Genomic DNA, 18,959 nt, shown 5'->3' on the forward strand with positions numbered 1-18,959 from the left:
CTGTTACGCAGCATAGCGTAAGTTATTTTTAAACATCTACACATTTTAACAAGGTAACTTGGTTTATTTTCCCAAGGTCTGTAGGTTCCATAGCCTTAAACTAGAAATGATTAAGCCCTTTTCTCCTAATATCTACAGTGAACTTACATAAATAATTTATCTGGCTCATTATTCATTACACATATTCACTTCCAAACAAATGCATGGAAATTGGTGTGCAAATATTGACTGGAAATGAACTGATCTTCAAATGTAGAACAAATAATGAAGGAATATTATCTACGCTGCAGTTATTAACGCTGATGTAATTAGAATTTTAACAATCAGTGTTACTAAGATATCAAGTCTTCTTCTTACAGTTATGTTTAGAAGGATAACATCACAAGGTAAGAAATACCAGAACCTTTCACTGAATTATTAGGTGTTTTTTTTTTTTTAAATTGTCTTTTTTTTTCCCGAAAGTTGAAAAGTAACCTTTCTTAAACAATTTATATATTATCAACCTTCTGTAATTTTGTAAATGCAAATAATAATTTTTACATGTCCAATATTTCACCCAAGTATATTTCTGCAAAAACATCCTATGGAGTCCTTGAATGAGTGCTACGTCAGACTCGTATGTTTGGCCTTTCATCTAAGAATATATTCTTAAAAAAAAAAAATACCCAAACTAATTGTACAAGTTCTGTAGGCCACCTTCTATTTAAAACATCCTTCTTTTGTAAAACGTAGAATTGAATGTGCCCTTAAAAAAGTTATCCAGGGTATAGAATTACAGCCTGTCTAGCTCCCTCTGAATTGCAGCCCTGCCCCTGAGCTTAATGACTGGTTCCTTCAATCTGGCATCATCTGCAATCTCTGTGCAAGTGCACACATTCACCTCCAGCAGGTCAGTGTAACAGGAGAGGTCCCAGGACGGACAGCAGCAGCACTTGGTGACTTATCCAGGCAGGATAGGATGAACTGCCACTGCACTCTGGGACTGGCCATACCCACCCATTTGTTCATCATCCAGGCAACATGCAAACTTGGACATAAGAAACAGTGCTGAGCACCTTGCTAGAGCGAACATAAATGACATCCACCACTCTCCTCTTAATTCACAGAGTTATTTTACCATAGAAGGTAGTCAGATTGGTGAGATGTGATTTACTCTTGATGAATCCTTCCTGACTGTTCCCAATCACCTCTTCTCCTTCAAGTACTCAGAACAGGTCCTATGGTTTTTCTTGGGACAGAAGTCACATTGAGATACCTCCCATTACCTTCCAACATCAGTGACACAAGCACACAGACTACACCTTGACTGGGATGTCATTAACGTTAGATAGCAGAATATGGCACGTCCGGCTTTGAAGTCAGTTTCAGATCTCACACAGGCTGGTGTACGACCCCAGCTTTGCTATAATTTTTCAGCTGAGAGTGAGTGCTCAGGCTATTTGTGAGCTACTGAAAACTGTTACTGCATTAACTGACAGGACACCTCTATTACATGCTACAGTTATATTAAATATTTCTGTTAGCCATTAAATAGCAAAACTTTGATGCTTTTAAGTAAACTTCAGAGTGACAAATATATAGAATTTTAAATTTAACGTATTATGACAAATAAAGTCATTTTGAACAGCTAAAAGCAAAAGGCAAGTCTGTCATCCAAAACCATTAGGAAACAACATTTCTCTAAGTACCTATGCATATTTTGCATAAAAGTCGCATAAAGTTCAACTGTCATTCTACGAAATATCAACATCCATCAAATCAAATGACAGCATCTTCCATCATGAACTGTTTGGTATAATGGAAACAGAGTCACTGGAATACAATGCTTTATCAGGATAAATCGCTCCCATTTCGGAAATAAATGTCTCAGCTTTACCTCAGTGTTTATTTCCTAAGAATGCCAAGAGGATGCTAAGACATTCATCTAGCAGTGGGAGGACATTATCCCATAGCAACATTCTATTCTGACATTCTCTCTTAAATCATTCAAAGACTATTATTGATGATCCTGATCTAATTTCCAGAATTCTTACACCTCCAGACTAAAGACTTGCTTCCATGGATGTAACATTATGACTTCTAAACAGCACACAGGAAGACTCCAAGATCAGAATAGAAAGGTTACACTTTCTGCATTGCTTTAGAAAAGGACACATGCTGAAATGCAGAGCTTCATCTTTCAAGATGGGTACTGAGCACGCTGGGATGAATCCTAGAAGACACTCGCAAGACTGACAATTTTAGAGGACATATTACCTCAAAAAGAAATGCTTTCCTATTTCAAGGCCCTCTGTCCTTATCCATAATCAAATATGAGAGGAAAAACTAGTCACGCTTAGTTTTTAATGTTTGTATCAAATAAGAGCCAACATCAATTTTTGGATCTGTTTGGTAAATTTGTTTTTTGAAGGCTGATAGTTGTGCCTACTTTAAATGCACGAATGTAAAACCCAAAATACTTATTTTAGTGCTGCAGAGTTATTTTAACTTAGAAAGCCATTCTGTGAACTCATAATAGTGCTCCCATTTGCAGGGAGATGAGCAAGACTACCTGTTTTTGTAGCAGCAAGCATTTAAATGAAGGCTTTCCTCTGATATAAAATGCAATTAAGTAGCAGAATGTTGGAAGTATCCTCAGCACGTACAATGACATTACCCATTTCATCTGCAAAATACAAAGGCCACTGCCCTTCCCTTTCATATCTGTCACTTTCAGATTCTGAGAATACAGCCAAAACACTCTTCTAACCCCCGTCTATTCAGAGTTTCTCCAGGTTCATGCTCAAAGTGATAAAACAGATGGAAACAAAAAATCTGTATTCAACTGGATATTGCAAGATATGATACATCACATTTCAGGAGGTGTGTAAATGTGTAAAAATCTATAGCGTGGTGTACTGGGTCTGGCTGGGACAGTGTTACACTTCCCCCCACACCCTGGGGGAGAGGGGAAGGAGAAGAAGGGAGGAGACTCTTCTTACAGAAATGTTTTTCTTCCTGAACAAGTGCTATACAAATTGAGGCCCTGCTTCCTAGGAGGTGGCTGAATATCACTTGCTGATGAGAAGTGGAGAATTTTTTTTTCCCTCCTTTTTCTTCCTTGCAGCCTTTGCCTTTTCTTTCATTAAACTGCTCCTACCTCAAACCCACAGGCTGATTTTTTTTTCCCTCCATCTTGTTTTCTGCCCAACCCCAACAACTCCTTCTGCTAAAGGAGGGGAGCAAGGGAGAAGCTGTATGGTACTTAGTTGCCAAACCACAACACCTGGCAGAAACAAGAACACTCCATCTCAAGTTTTCCCTGTTCGTCGACATCAAAACAAATCCTAAAAAGCAATGAGATGTGCTGGATGATAAAATGTCTAACACCCAACTGATTTTCAAAGTGGTACATGACAAGAAAGCTCAACAGAAGGGGCCATATCTTTTGGTCCACGGACTGAAATATGCAGCACCTATGCCTCTAGAAAATCGTTAAATACTGACATTTTAAAAGTGCTCTTCTGCATAGACATCCTTTTATAAGCTTTTTACAACACAGTCATAAAGTATTGATTTACTTTTTTCAGCCCTCAGGTTTCTATTGGGTTTTACATAATCTCAACACTTTCAGTGCTAGTATTCATTTTTAACACCGTTTACCAATACTTGACACACAAGTAAGACTACTATACTGAAGAGATTTACATGAAAAACTGTAAAGAATTGTTTTAGAACCCCCGCTGATATATTATATTTGCAGGTGTCTCTCCACCCATAAGGACAGACAAAATTCAGTTCTCTTATCTACAGAAATCAGTTATGTCCTTAATACTGCTTGCTTATTTTACCCCATATATTAACAGCATACACTTTACTATTTTGGGCAGCATACAGCTCAACTACTGTACAATCATAGCATCAACTGCATGCAGTAATGCTTATTTCAAGGAACAGCTAACACATTTTTAATGAATATGGAAATTCAAGCTTATATACCTTTGCTTTTTCAGTATTAATTCTAATCTGTAATGAAAATTTAGAATTACAAACTATAAGATCAAGATAAAAGTCAAAGCAATAAACAAACGTTATTTGGGACAATAGGATAATTTAACCTTAAGCATCTTCCAAATCATCTTAAGCCTGATCACATGGCAAAGAATTTCTAAGAGACCACTAAGGACCATGTCAGCATCACACCAGATCCCACTGAAACACAGCCACCTCTGGGATAAACACAAACATCTATTTTACACTATGTACTTTCCAAAGTAGTTAAAAGAATTCTCCAAAATTGCAGTATTGTTTATACCTTGCCCTAAAACCAAGCAAAACCCTTAAAGGTGGCGTGTGTAACCACATTCCCCTCTGCAACACTGGGAAGCAGCCAGAATCTATGAAATACCTGCAAGTTACATATTTATATAAAACCTTGTTAGTAATCCAACAAATGCAAGTTGTTTTGTAAATGCTTCCTCCTAATTTTAAAACACTGCATAGCAGTACAATGAATTATAATGGTAATTCTGTACTATACCTCAAGGAGAATAGACAATATGTTTGTATAATTCTGTTCAGATCAATAAGGTTTGAATAATAACTAAAACCATAAGAGACATAAAGAGCCTTCAGGGAACCTGTTTTCACCATTAAGGAAATGCTTTTGCACCTAATTTAAACATACAATAGACAAACCATCACATTTCTGGGATTCTTGTTAAGTGCTTTGTTGTGTATTCTACATTTGTAACCAATCTCACAACTACAAACTTAAGCATCAGCTATCCATTCTTAAGAAATGACCTAAAGATGTTTGACTAAGGTATACAGTGTGTCCATATACATTCGTTTCCTTTTTAATCAAGTATATTCTGAAGTACTGTAGAAACACCTTAATTTTCATATTCATTATTAAGAGTCTGAGATGAATAATAAGGCATTAAAATCAATAAGAAAAAAATCTAGATAAATAATAGCTCTTACACTGTCTCCTGGTATTACCACTGTACTTTTACAGCAGAGAAGTATATTAAAAGAGGTAGATTGCAAATAAAATCATTAAAATTAATCATGTAAATCATTCAGCTATGTACTCCATTAGGACTCTGTAAAACTCTCTTATGTACAAGAGAACTATCTCTCTCTCTAGCTCTCTATTCTGCGGAAGCCTTCCTATTTTTCAAGGTGAAAGTTTTCTTAAAAGTAGTGACAGGATTAATTTACAGAACAAACACTTGTTGCCAAATCTGTTGTGCTCAAATCCTCCACAACTTCAAAGACTAGAATCATGACTACACTTTATTGTACATAATAAAAGTAAAAATTGCCAATAAGCATTAAAAAAAAATTTACTTGGCAACTTGCTACATTTTGTTGCTTTTATTCTTACTTCTCTCTCTTTATCAAGATTCCACTTTTCCCTCTCCTCCAACTCAAATTATGTGTTAGTTTATACCAGTCTCAGCATCTGTTTTCTTTTCACTTCCAAACTCACCTCCAAGGTCACCCAGTCCTTTCTTCAATACAGTCAACCTACTGTATGTTTGTTGTTCTTCTGAACTGTTCCTACCATTTTTCTCTCATTCAAATATTCTGTCCACACTGACACCCAGATAACTAACTACAGAGAAGCAAAGCAGTCATCTGCTGCTCAAAGGAAAGCATGTCTTGTTTGGGCTCTTAGTCACATAACAAGCCTGATGCTGTGCTGCTTTCATATACTAAGGTTTCTTAGAGAAAGCCTGTGATCTTAGTCTTTAATATACATCCCTCTAAGTACTGGTGAAGGTCAATAAATCTTTAATTGCTAACTGAGAAAGTGCAAATATTTTCATGTTTTCCTTCTTGCTGCAGTGTCTGGGGATGAAGGCAGCCAGCTTTTCGTACTTGCGTTCTTCTCTGAGTCCTCCTCCAGTACATCCCACAAGCTCCAACACAGATAGGGTTTTTCCAGGTAACAACAGAATGAAGTCAAGGTGATTTCTGCCAGATGTTTCCAAAGCCCAATTTATTTTGATCAGTGACAACTTTGCTACAGGCAAATCAAGGCATTAATTAAGGAAGCCAACTTAGCCAATACCACATCAGGGATGTCAGGTTCCTATTTGCAAAACAAGGGATGAGTCCACATAAAGGAATGGCAAGCATTTGGGATACGGCACCTCTTGGGCAACATACGCTAACTATCCTTTCCTCTCCAGTAGCAAAACAACATGTCTAACTCTCCCACTTTCCTGTTCCAGACACATGGCTGCATCCATTTTTTCAGAAAAAAGAATCTCACTCCTCATCAAGAAGGCTGTAGAATTCATTTTGGACAAATTTTTTGAAGAATCTTGGCCTGGCTCTGACCTTAGTCACACTATGTCTTGAACAATGAGCTACTGTGGCACTACCCATCTGCCAACTCTAAACGGAAACGCTGTATTGGGTACACTGAATTTACCCCGTAAGTTTTTCTGTTCAACACCATGGACTACAAAATTCAAACAAAACCTATAAGCATCATTAGCTTCTTCAGAGTACATAGTGGAGAGTGTCTTTTGGAGACTTTCACGTTTACTCCCCATAAGCCTCAAATCAAATAGGAGGCCATCAAGTTTCAGCAAAAAAAAATAAAATAAGATAATCAGGCAGTAAAAGCAATACTGAAACAGCCAAAAGGAATGTCAAAGTGCAGAGCAGCAAGAGCTTGCCCTCCCTATCAGTTTTCATTACCGAAGAACACTGATAAGAAATGCATAGGCAAAATGTCAGATGTAGTCATGTAAACCAAGAACAGCGAACTGTAAGTCTGTGAGCATAAGGTTGTCAAATACATCAACAAATGCTGCAGGTTGTGATAGAGCAAATCAGACTTCAGATTTTGATACTAAATTTCTGTCTATTTCCCTCATTTTATTAGGCATAAAATGCTGGTATTTACTTACACTTATCACTGCAGGTTAGAGGTACTGAGAAAAAACATTCAAGTGTTCATACTACGAAATGTCTTTGTCTGAACTTGGGTTAAATGTTGATCAAAGAATGCAAAAGCTTATTGTGTTATGCACATGCATCTGCTAGCTTTTAATTTAGTTGGTGAGAGAGGAAGCAAAACATAAACCAGGTCACAGTGTTGTTGATCAAGTTTTTTTTACAAATAAACACCTGTAGCACCTCACGCAATCAACACATACATTCACTATAAGCACGAGAATTATCACTCCAGGCTACCTTTTCATTTAGTGCAAGGTAATTATTTCAACACTTGTATTGTTCCGTATTATTTGTATTACAACAGAACTAAAATTTAGGCCATGTGAAACTACAAAGAGAATTTCTCTAGGTAACTATAAAAGTCAAATACACCAGCATTCATAACAGACTTCTTGGTCAGCATTCCAGTGTGAAAGCTTCAGTCACTTAGCACCCTACGTAGCTGAATCTATACTTCTGTTGTTGCCTAAATCAATGTATTAAATGGGCTGCAAATTACATTAAAATTTTTATGACCGTTTTAAATGGTTCTCCCTCCCTCTCCAATTAAAGATGAAAGCATTTAAAATCCACCATACAGCTCTTCTCCTTAAAGTATGCTCATCCATAACCTAGGGCTGGCAAGCTGAAGAAAAGCTTGCAGAAATTGCAAAGTGATGACATATTTCCCTTTGAAGCAATTCAAAGGTTCAGATATAGTACTTCATCCATTTTAATAACAGCTTCAGGAAATTGAAGCAAAAGTTAAAAAAAAAAACTTTTTAAACTTTCTTATATCCCACAAAATGTTACTATTACACAGCTTTTTTTTTTCCCCCCATGGACCACCTCTTCCCACCTTCTCACCAACCTAGATAAACAAAAGATATGGGTTATTTATAAAAATGAAAACAAACACACCAACCAAACACACATGAGATTACTGAGAAAAACAATCAGGAAAGAAAAAAAGACATTTACCCCTCTTTCACTACTTGACTCTCTTTGTGTGGAGCATATTACTACTCACTAGCTTGTCATCTTCTGAGGAGAACGCTATTTTCTCGTTCTTATAACAACATAAGATTTATGTTCAAATAAAAATCCCCAAAACACAGTGGCAGTTTTCCTTGCACATTCTTAACACTGCTGAGATAACGCAATAGGTCCAATTTTCTCCTACATTCTAATGCAGAAACAATCTAGAAAGGGAGCACGTTAAGGGACAGGCTTAGAGAAAATGCTGAGGACCAACACTCATCCCTATTTCTAACTTCACACACAGCTACCACATCTTGGGGTCTTCAGCTAATGGCTCCCTGCAGAAAGACATGTACAGCTCTCTCCTCTCTTGACCCCAGACCAACCTCCCCAGCATACTCACAACCTGACCAAACAGAAAAGCCCGCAGGCATGAGCAGTAGGCATGAAGCAAGGTGTGAGCTGCCCCAGCGCTCAGAGAGGACGCCTCACCTCCCACCACAAAATGGAGCTGGTGAGACCCCAGTGCTCTGTGAGGCAGCCACAGCCACCCTGCACTCAGAGCCCTGCTCCTACCCACTCCCCAGCTCTCCTCCTACGCCCCCCCACCCATGAGAAGAAAAAGTCTAAAAATCACATGAAGACTCACCTGAACGTGGTACACTGAAAGTCAGGTTCCAACAACACTCCAGGCAGCTAAGCTGCTGTGAAGATAAGGAGATGCCCCAGCAAGCACAGCTGGCCTCATGAGGGCCCAGGTGGCTGAGGCACCATTGCTGGCTGCAGCCACCCACCTGACCCTCACCTGCATTTGATACTACTTCACCCAAAACCCCCACCAGAAGAGTTTTTGTGGCACTTACTTATTTCCACCAAAAAAAAAAAAAAAATGAATACCAGAACACTTAATAGCAGTCAGTCCCAAATGACAGGTGAGATGAATATTAAGTCTTTCTTTATAGTCAACTTAATTAGCATAAATGCTCTTTTTGCTTCATTTACTACAGCAATGCTTTACAGCAAAGCCACAAGTAATGGTTCTTCAGAGAAGAGAGTTAATACCCTGCCCACCTGGAAATGGCAGCAGGGTTTAGATTCACTTCCCCCACTCTCCTCCCCCCTCCCCCCCAAAAAAAAAAATTAACAGGAATTAAGAACTCATTACTCACATTTTGCAATAAATATGTTGATAGCATTAAATAGGAGGCTAAAACTGCCCTACAAGGGTTGCAATGGCTCCAGGTGCACAGTGTAAGCAAAGCACTATGTGCCCCAATCTCTTCAGTTCTGCCAGCAGGAAGCCAGCACTGAGGGCTGACCCCCACAGCCACACATCTTTGGTTTACTCTGGTAAGAGCCAGGTATATCTAATTGCTTCCAAAAGGGGTACACACTGAGAGTTTTATTTTATTTTCAGAACTGTAGTGTATGTACAAATATAATGATTTTATTCAGGCTTCTCAGAAAAGACCTTTAAGCACATTTCTAACTACTGTCTAAGTTACCACACAGTGAAATATGCTAGGTGAGATGGAACAAGGGAGATCACAGCTGGAATGCATTTTATGTCATCACAGCAACAGTTTACTAAACGCTGCTGAAACAGGTGTGCAGCTGGGTATTTTTAGGCAGGATTGGATGGTTGGCTGACCAAAGCAGGGATATTTCTACTTCAATGATCATAAAACTGTGTAATTTTTCTTATATATCTATTCTTGCAGGGCACTTGCCCTCTTGCTCACAGACTACGTGTTAGGTTGCTACTTGGTACTTTTGGCATGGGATACTTTCTGCAGTGCTTCCACAACAAATTCCTTAGAACATGTATATTTTAATACAGAGTTACAATCACCTCAAAAAAGGTGAGGGAAAGGATCCTCAACTGAGTATACAAGCTACCTGTAGCCAATACAAGTATGTTTGCAGGACAGAATCTTAATTCCTCAGAGGTTAAAGCAGTACCTAAAGGTTTGTTTCTCCCAAGCCCCCCTTAGTGTGCTAGTCTGAATGCACCAAGAGAAAATCAGGAAGGGTAATACTTCCCCCCCACACCCCCCAAATACTCACACTCTGACAGTCTGTTGGTTTTATACAGACATAATGTCTACCTCTCACCACAACTCTGTATTTAATGATATTTTAAAGAAAGCTGGGTAAATTCCTGCCTTTGTCTTCATTATATACGTGGGCCAAATTAATTTAACTTGAGTGCAAAGTGAAGAAAAGACCTCTAAAATATATATAGTGTCCTTTACAGGACAAGTAAAGCAGCATAGAAAGGCAGATGCTTTCAACAAACTGCCTACAGACCAGACAGTTCTGGCATGTATCAAGAAACATACCTCAGTCTCTGATAGAGCTTAGTATACTTTTGCCTACTGCTCACCCAGTTTCCCAGGAATGATTCATCCCAAACTCAGATATGACCTATTGAGGAAAAAAGAATGCCTTTTGGATATAGCCTTTCACATCTGACAACTCTGTAAAGGGGAATACCACTTATTTACATATACTCCTTCCTCACAAATCCTGATGCGAAGATTAGATAGCTTTCTGCTTTTCTCCTCTGCAACTTCCATATTTCAGAATGGAATAGCTGATAAGACAATGTTAGCAATCATTTAGAAGTATTATTTTATTACATCAGTGACCAGAGAAGTTAGGTGCTTAGAGTTCTAGGCAAAATAAAGTTTTCCTACTAAAAATGTTCAGTGACAGCTTTACATATCTGGAAAAAAAAAAAAAAAAGGACAAAAACAAACACACGAAGAGGGTTAAAGGTCAGTAAGACGGTTTCTTAAAAGCAACACAAAAAACTCTGCAGGCACACCAGTAACTAACTCCCCAGTGCACGCTTTCAAATACAAGACCACTCAGAACCTGAATCAAACACAATGAGCTGTTGGAGTTTAGCCTTGCCATCTAACATTAAAAGTTATACGATTCTTTGTCAACAATCATTATCTCCATGTTCTAGGAGATATAAGAATGCTCCAATTCTTAGTTGGAATAAATAATTGATACTACTCTGTAAATCTCTCTAACCTCTTTGTAGCATCACAATAACTATCACGAGACATCCTGCTCTCTTTCACATAGGAAGCCTAGAATATATGTGAGCTTTGATTCTCTAAAGCACATTTAAATTCAGAGGGGAGGGATAAGCCAGAGTGTGGCTGGGTTTACAATCTGACAGGCACCTCCACTCCAGGAAATTGCAGAGAAGTTTGACAGAAATTAATCAACCTTAAGCTGTTAACACAGTACTTTTGTGACTAGATTGCTCTCTTTCAGTCCAGCACTGAATCAGGTTTATGTCCCTAGCTTGGTCTAACGAATATGGGCTAACATACACTCCCAATTAAAGTGGAAAAGCCAACAGGAAAGAATATTGATTTTATTTTAACCCTTGCTCTAAACCATTTACAGAGGAATAACGCCATGCTCAACACACGCCCCAAACTTTGCCTTTTCAGATTCTACCCATCTAAATTAATGCACTGGGGACTGTGGCAGCTACGCAATAGGGATCAGACCACACAAGCACATTTGACTTGTTCAGGATTTTTCACAGCCCTCTGCTTAAGGGCTTCCTCCTTTTCTCCTCTATTTTGTTGAGGAAAGAAATAAGTATCACGGGGTACTATGTGGAACAGGATTCTGCAGTATCTAGCTAAAGATTCCTGCCTTTCCCTGCACTCACAACTCAAAATAAACATTGTCATTATTTTTTATTTGGTTTAGGCAACAAAGCTCATTCCTTTTAACTGCTAAAGAGACAGAAAGAACATGCTTCAGATCAGTTTCCAAAAGACAGTAGAGCTGCTATAACATCACTTCAAAAGGTCTGGCTAACCTTTTGTAGCATTAGCTAAATTTGGATTTGCTCTTATGATTTAAGAACTTTTCAGTTTGATGTCTTTTCAACACTCCATTGGTAGAAATAAGCTGTTATAAAGACAAAGGCTGCATTTTTCAAAACTATACAGGAACCTGGACTCCATTTTTTAAAAACTGCACACTCTCATGAGCAAAATTCTCCCTGAAGTCAAGGGGAGCTGTAATTCATTTAGACACCTCTGGCTATCTTACAAACTCATTCAAATTAAAAGGAGTGAAATTTCATTTAAATCCATAAGGCTTTGTAATTTTCATACTAAAATATGACAAAGATCCCTTATTTTCTCTGACATGAAGCTTCTTGATTATGCTATGGTCAGTTTACAAATTGTGCCAAGAAACATAACCCAAGATGGCACAAATACTTAAAACTTCCAGTTTTTAAGTATTCAAACTGCTATTTATTTTGAGTAGCTTACTTGACCTTTTCATTATTTAGGAAGTGAAATACATATTTTATAATATTATTTCCATTAAAAAGTTTTAGGAAGTGAAAGCATAAATTATGCCTGGTTTTGAAAAAGCTGTGTTTTTTTTAAAGGGAATTTGTCTGTTGGTCGTAGGCTCCAAGGAGACCCTCATGACCAATATTGCTGGGATTTCCCGTGCTGTTACCTGAAAAACAGTGTTGCAGCCTAGAAACTACGACTTGTTCTTGTGGTTGTTCTTCAGAAGAAATAATAGTATCACCACAACTGGGGGAAAAATTTAAAAGGTTTTTTTTTTTTTTTTTTTTTAGTATTTTTAAGTCTTGTAAGTCCACCATACAGGGGGAGAGTTGGTCAAGTTTTACAAAATATTATCATTCCATCTCCTTGTTGTTCTATTCAGCAATAAAGTACTTAAACCCTTTTTTGGTACTTCAGTCTATATCCTAAAGCATGTTTCAAGCATGTTCACTGGGGTGTGGGACCTCTGAACATAGTGAATAGCTTACCCTAAAAATCTCTTTCATGTAAAAAATATACTTAGTACTATTGTCAGCTTAAAGCTGCTTCACAAATACTCCAGTTTCTCTGCTGATACTGTTGGTGAAAGGTATGACTGCATATAAACAAAAGATAATTTAGCTGCAATGTAAATCCTAATTCATGGCCTATATGAAGATATTCTAGCAGTCCAGAAACATGTCAGAGTATTAATACCTCCTAAATGACCTTATTGTTGGAGTTTCTGCAGCATTTTCTGTTTTATTTCTTCATTTCCACGAAGGCCCAATAGGAAGTATGTCAGCCTGAACAAGAATACAGTATGGCAATAGTCAATGAGATCCTGAGAGACAGACAGGAATCTTTTTCCCTTCTGTAGAATAAATGAAATGTGTTTTTTGCAACTCAGCTTATAATGGTATCAATGTTTTAACTCTTCCCTCAATAATTTTCTCTTCACCATTTAATTCTGTTTTCTTCTTGATTCTTGTCTTTCTGCAACACCTGTAATTTACAGTCTTTCATTCCCGAAGCAAAATTCTTTGTCTGTCTCCCCTTTTCTGGCAGGTCTAGTGTTAGAAATCATAAGCAAATGGGATGGATCATAATGACAACAACAGGCAGATGATTTATCATTAAGATTATATGCCAAGTCAAAACATGTAACAAAATGTAGGACGCAATCTCTGTATTAATGTTTTTGTGAGCTCAAATGTTACATTAGAAAAATTATGACATGTGATAACTGACACTATTAGAATGGTGATAAAGTTAACTGTTTATAGGATGAGATTATACTTTAAAGGTTACAGAAGACAAAAAATGCGATTCACAGAAAACAACCAAGCTGTTTGAGACCAGTCAACACAACAGAATTCACCACAGCAATATTCACCAAAAAACAAGGAGTCCTACATCAGGTATTGTGGCAAGCAGACAGGTGAGACTGTGGTGGTTTTACCTTGCTAGGTAGCTGAACCGCTCTCTCATTTGCCTCCACAGAAGAGGGGAAGAATCATAGAATCATAAAGGTTGGAAGAGACCTTCAAGATCATCTGGTCCAACCATCACCCTACTACAAATGTCACCCACTAAACTATGTCCCTAAGTGCCAGGTCCAACCTTACCTTGAACACCCCTAGAAGAAGAAAAGGAAAGAAACAACTCATGGGTTGAGATAAGGATAATTTAATTAAATGAAAAATAATTAAGGGACAATTATTATTAATTAAATAATTTAACTAAAGGGAAAAGGAAAAAGGGGAAAAAAAAAGGCAAAGGCTGTGTGGAAGCATGGAGGAAAGAAATTACGCTCTACTTCCCACCAATGAGCAATGCTTGACTACGTCCTTGAAGCAGGGCCTCAATGTGTGTAGCCATTTTTCAGGAGGACAGTCTCCTGAAAACCTGGCTGCTCCTTTTTGGTCTTTTAGTCTCAGATTTTCTTCATTTGTATTACTATCTTTACCTCTAAACACTGTACTCAATGCAAAATAAGAGAGGAAAATATATAGGTTAGACTTAAGTATTAGGCATCTTCGTCTCTGAAAGTATACAGAGACCACCCCCCAAAAGAAAATCTTTTAATGCTTCAAATAGAGCTGAACCAACCCATACCTCCAAACATCCTGCACTGAATCTGAAGTGTGAAATGGGAAGCTTTCACCCCTGAATATTATATTGCAGGTGTCTGGCCTTTATCCCCTGATTTTCTGGTAATTCCTGACAAAGGATTCATTGTTCTGTAAACCTAGCTAAATGAACACTTAACAAGTGAGCAGCTGGAGAATGTTTTCAGAAGCTTTACTTCAGAAAGATAATCGTCTCCACAAGAAAGAACAGAACACCAAGCAGAGTAATTGCAATGTACATGAATGATGCCATGTTCTGCTTCTTCAATTCTCTGAAGCCCAAGCTTATAGTTCTATCAAAGAAGTTACATTGTGAAGAGGAACATCTTACAGGCTTGAAAGCACCACGTTCGTAAGTCTAGCTCACCTCTCTAACATCAGACTATTACCAGATTCAAAACTTTATCCTTTGTGAGATTTATCAGATCCCTGGGAAGAGAAGAGTAAGCATTTCTCTTCTCCCCTCTACAGCGTAGCAAAATACTTTCCTAAGGTCACAGGGAAATTCCTCACCTAAACAGTAAGATGCCAATGCCCTAAGAGCTGTTAGCACTTGAGTCATTGCATGGCACACAAGCAGGTTAGCTTCCAGAGGACTGCAATGTTTAATATAGTACTATCATCCTCAACAGGTACACAGGAACGCAACAGAAAAGATTAACAAAATCTCTAGCTTTTCTTTCCTTCTTTCTTTCTTTTTTTTTCTTCTCCCTTTTAAATGAGGCTATGAAAATGAGACTGGCACTGAGCCAGTGATCTGAAGGGCTAGCCAGGAAAATCAGGCAACTGAATGGAGTAGAAGCCAAGGACAGTTGTGCTCATGTTCAGTCTTCAGTTTGCAAAGCCAAGTGGCTTGAGCCCCTTATGGCCTTTAGAGGCAGAAAGGAGTGTGAGATAATCCTTCCCTGTATTTATTGGACATTGGTTTCACTCCATTCTAGACCTAGATTGCATTTCAGGACATCAACAGTGTGTAGAGGGCTGCATTTGAGCTTCAGTCTCCACACTGTATTGTAGTATAAATGGCCTCCTGGGCTTGTGGAAATGGTGCATGGTACGATCACCACACAGAATATATTTTAAGAAAGAAAGAAAAGACCTGATAGTTAATAGATCTGAAAACAGAACAGAGAAGGGTAGTTAATTGATTTAATTTTCAGCTACCTTAAAAATAATTAACTTAAAATTGAACATCATATAACCCACAAACATAAGTGATGCAACTTATTTCTGGTATATGTTTCTGCTCAATAAAGCAAGGCTGATATGACTCATTTCTCTAACACATAGTATTTCACCCTTTTTGCTACTTTGATTTCAAGTACTATTATTTTGGTATTTGGTGCTCACTACCCAGCTTAATATAAAGTCAAACTCCAGAAATATGGTTGAACCCATCAACCTTCTTGTTTTTATTTTTCTTAATATCTGAATTGAAAATTAATTAAATTCTGATTATATTAATTTAATGATTTCATAAAAGGGGATTAATTGTTTTTCAGATTAATCTCCACTGAACTCATCTGCTGCCACATCATCAAGGCTTCAAGAGTTGATAAAAGCAGCTGACACGGTCCTTTGTAAACAATAGCTGTTCATAATAAGACCACATTAAGCTATTTCCCTAAATTAAGAAGCATGAAATAGTTTTAATGATAAAAGTTACAATTTAAATAAAAACTGTAATGCCAGCAGTTTCTCTATCAGGGATCTCTTTCATCTAGTTTCTGTTCCTACAGTCTATCTACCATATTAAGGAGAATCCTGATGTTCAAGAGATGCAATATGAAAATGCAAGGCTTAGTAGAAATTAAGACAGAATTTAAAAAAAAAAAAGTTGCTATCCTAAAAAAATAGATTGCAGGGAACTAGCTCTCAAAAGCAGTTGCAATACAGCATTCTAGTGATGAAATAAATTAAAGATAAACAGAATATAAAACAATTGCAATCGCTGCCATTTATTCTTTTTTTTAAATGTTTTGTTTTTAACCTCTATTCACTGATAAAACAGCGTTAATAAAAAAAGAACAGTGAATCAAGTGTTGAGGCTGGCTACATAGCATCAAACATTTAATTGTAGCAATACTGTAAAATATATCTATATTGCAGTAACTGTATAAATGTATCTACAACACATAGAAGTCATTATGAGAAACAAAAATCTGTGAGAGCACACACAAATGCGTGATACTTCTGTGATGGGTGGGTTGCTTGTGCATCTGCTGCAAAGCTTGCTGAGACTAGTCCCCATTTTGTCATGATTCCCCTGCTTTCTTACCAAAATTCCTTTTATTTATTTGTTAATCAGTGATGAGAAGGACACAAATTAAAAGACAATATTTATTCTCAAGAGTTTACAAACTAAAAAGCTAACTAAACTTAAGTTATTGGAATGAAAAGCCATAAAAAACAATCAGTATAGTTGTTAAATACTAAAAGCTCTACATTCTTCATGTATTATGAATGGTTTTGAAGCACTTTTCATCAGGGGGCAGTAATCATCAGAATCTCATTACTCAAGCAGTCACCATCCTGAGTGCTATCATCCAACAATTTACTAAATCAGAAATTAACATTTAGTGAACCACTACCATGTAAGTGGGAACCCTCAGGGAAACTACCCATATTTACAATATACAGAATATATTTTTCTTGTATAAAATATGCAATGTTTCTGAGCCATGGGTTTATAATGCATTACAGTTTATAACCAATCGGGTTGGATGGCAGCTGCCAGAAAAATTAGACAGTTGCATAATCATAAGGAAAATCTAATCAGCTCCCCAACTAATATGAAGTAATTTCAGGAAGAGTTTAAGAAAAAAAATGTAAAGGATAAGATATCATAACAGAACAGTAAGTAAAAAGATCAGAGAAGACCGATGGTATCCTGAAAGAATGCTGATCTGAATCTGAAAGTTTCTGCCCTCAGGGAGTGGTTTACAGGGTTTTCCCACTGCACCAGGGATTACTTGCTGCTGTCCTTACTAGGCAAGGCTTATGCTCATCTCTGTTTTTAAATCACTCAGTTTTCTGCTATACTTTAGAGCTCTAACTGCTCTGCAACTGTTTTCCTTCTAAAAGTGACTTAGTGCAACATCCAGCTAGCCCTTACTCAGCAGTGTTCCAGGGTAATTCTCCTTTTCTGTCACCCATCACCACTTACATGTGTTCAACTCTGTTAAGAAAATAGATACTGAAGTAAATGTACAATACCACTTAAGAAGTTATCTAATCAAATGCAGTTATGCAAATGCCATTCTCTGAAGTCAACATAATTTGAATAATAGGTCCTAATTGCCAAGTTAAGGACAACATCCTTGTTACAAAGCCTGTAGTCTATAGTCTCATTACTGCCCATCATAGAATACAAAACCTAGCTACTTGCCAGATTGACAGAATCAGACATTTCTCTGTTACTCACCAAATCTCAGGACACATACAAAAGAGGTTAGTCTCATCCACTATCAGTGGAGAGCTTTTCGAAAACAACAAATTTTAACTTATGCCTTGAACCAAACCAGACTTCAACAGTTATCAGTTTCCAAAGGAGCTGACTGAAATGCAGACTGATATTGGGAGAAAGATTTCAAAATTATCGTGTCCTAGAAATTTAGCAAGACGTTTCTCCATATTGTCTGACTTACTCACTGACAAATTCAGCTTATCTGATCAAAGTTGTAAAATTTGATCCACTTTGTCATCAAATGATGGACAGTATGAGGACTAAGGCAGCAGACACTTACACTCTAGTCCTTGTTCAAATTAAGAGAGAATAAAGGATAGCTTGGAATTCAGGTAGACATATAAATGCCCTAATGTCAGGTTAAGTTCTGTGACACCCATATCAGCAGAAATCCCTGTATTTACATGAAGCAGTATTTTAAATTGTGTAATAAGGAAAAATACACTGAAGTTTTCTGTGTTTTCTCTGCAATGACACTTTGTAAAATAATTCTCACGGATTGCCTTTTCTGTGCTTACGGAGAGCACTATAACCCAGTGCCTTCTTTTTGAAAGAACTACTATTCTACCCCTCAGAGGAAAACCATTCATAGCCTAAAAAAAATGTGGAGATGTGGCGGACCAGCAAATACAGCATCTTTCAAATAGGATACCAAGAAGTTTCCACAGCTGAAAGACTTAAAAATAAAGATGTTTTAAAATTCTGACACTTCAAAAATCAGCCCGGTGAAGCTGATATGCTCAGTTACACAGGGCACTAAGAGCATGTCACACCGACGTTTTGTTCTGCCAGAAGTCCTCCTCTGAATACCTTTAAAAACAGCTTTTTCATATGTAATGTTCCTCAGGAAAATTATTTAAAAATGTGTGAAGGCTTGCACCTACACATCAAATACATTGAATACTTTGAGTGGCTCTGTGTGCATAGGAGCATCTAATAACGGGCAAGGCTGGGAGTAACTCAAGTTCAAATAATCAGAAGCTCCGAACGAATCACTGGTTTACATGACAGACAGCATAGGAATTTGATAATTTACCATCCTGAAATCAGAGCTGATTTCCAATCATACGCAAGTTAGGTAAGTTCTATGGCAAGAATGAGCAATATTATCTC

General features: G+C 37.5%; 1 protein-coding gene across 3 annotated transcripts in view; it reads right to left on the minus strand.

The window, feature by feature from the left end:
• Window positions 1-18,959, minus strand: part of CLSTN2 (calsyntenin 2) — a 340,481-nt gene that overhangs the window by 152,499 nt on the left and 169,023 nt on the right. The window contains exon 1 of one of the 3 annotated variants that reach the window (XM_067002443.1): window positions 8,570-8,589. The exons of the other annotated variants lie outside the window; for them this stretch is intronic. The gene's annotated coding sequence lies outside the window, so the exon portion shown is untranslated. Of the gene's footprint in view, window positions 1-8,569; window positions 8,590-18,959 lie in introns of those variants that run through there. 3 annotated transcript variants of the gene reach the window in all.

This window comes from Anser cygnoides, chromosome 9, assembly GCF_040182565.1.
Source record: "Anser cygnoides isolate HZ-2024a breed goose chromosome 9, Taihu_goose_T2T_genome, whole genome shotgun sequence".
Taxonomy (NCBI): Eukaryota; Metazoa; Chordata; class Aves; order Anseriformes; family Anatidae; genus Anser; species Anser cygnoides.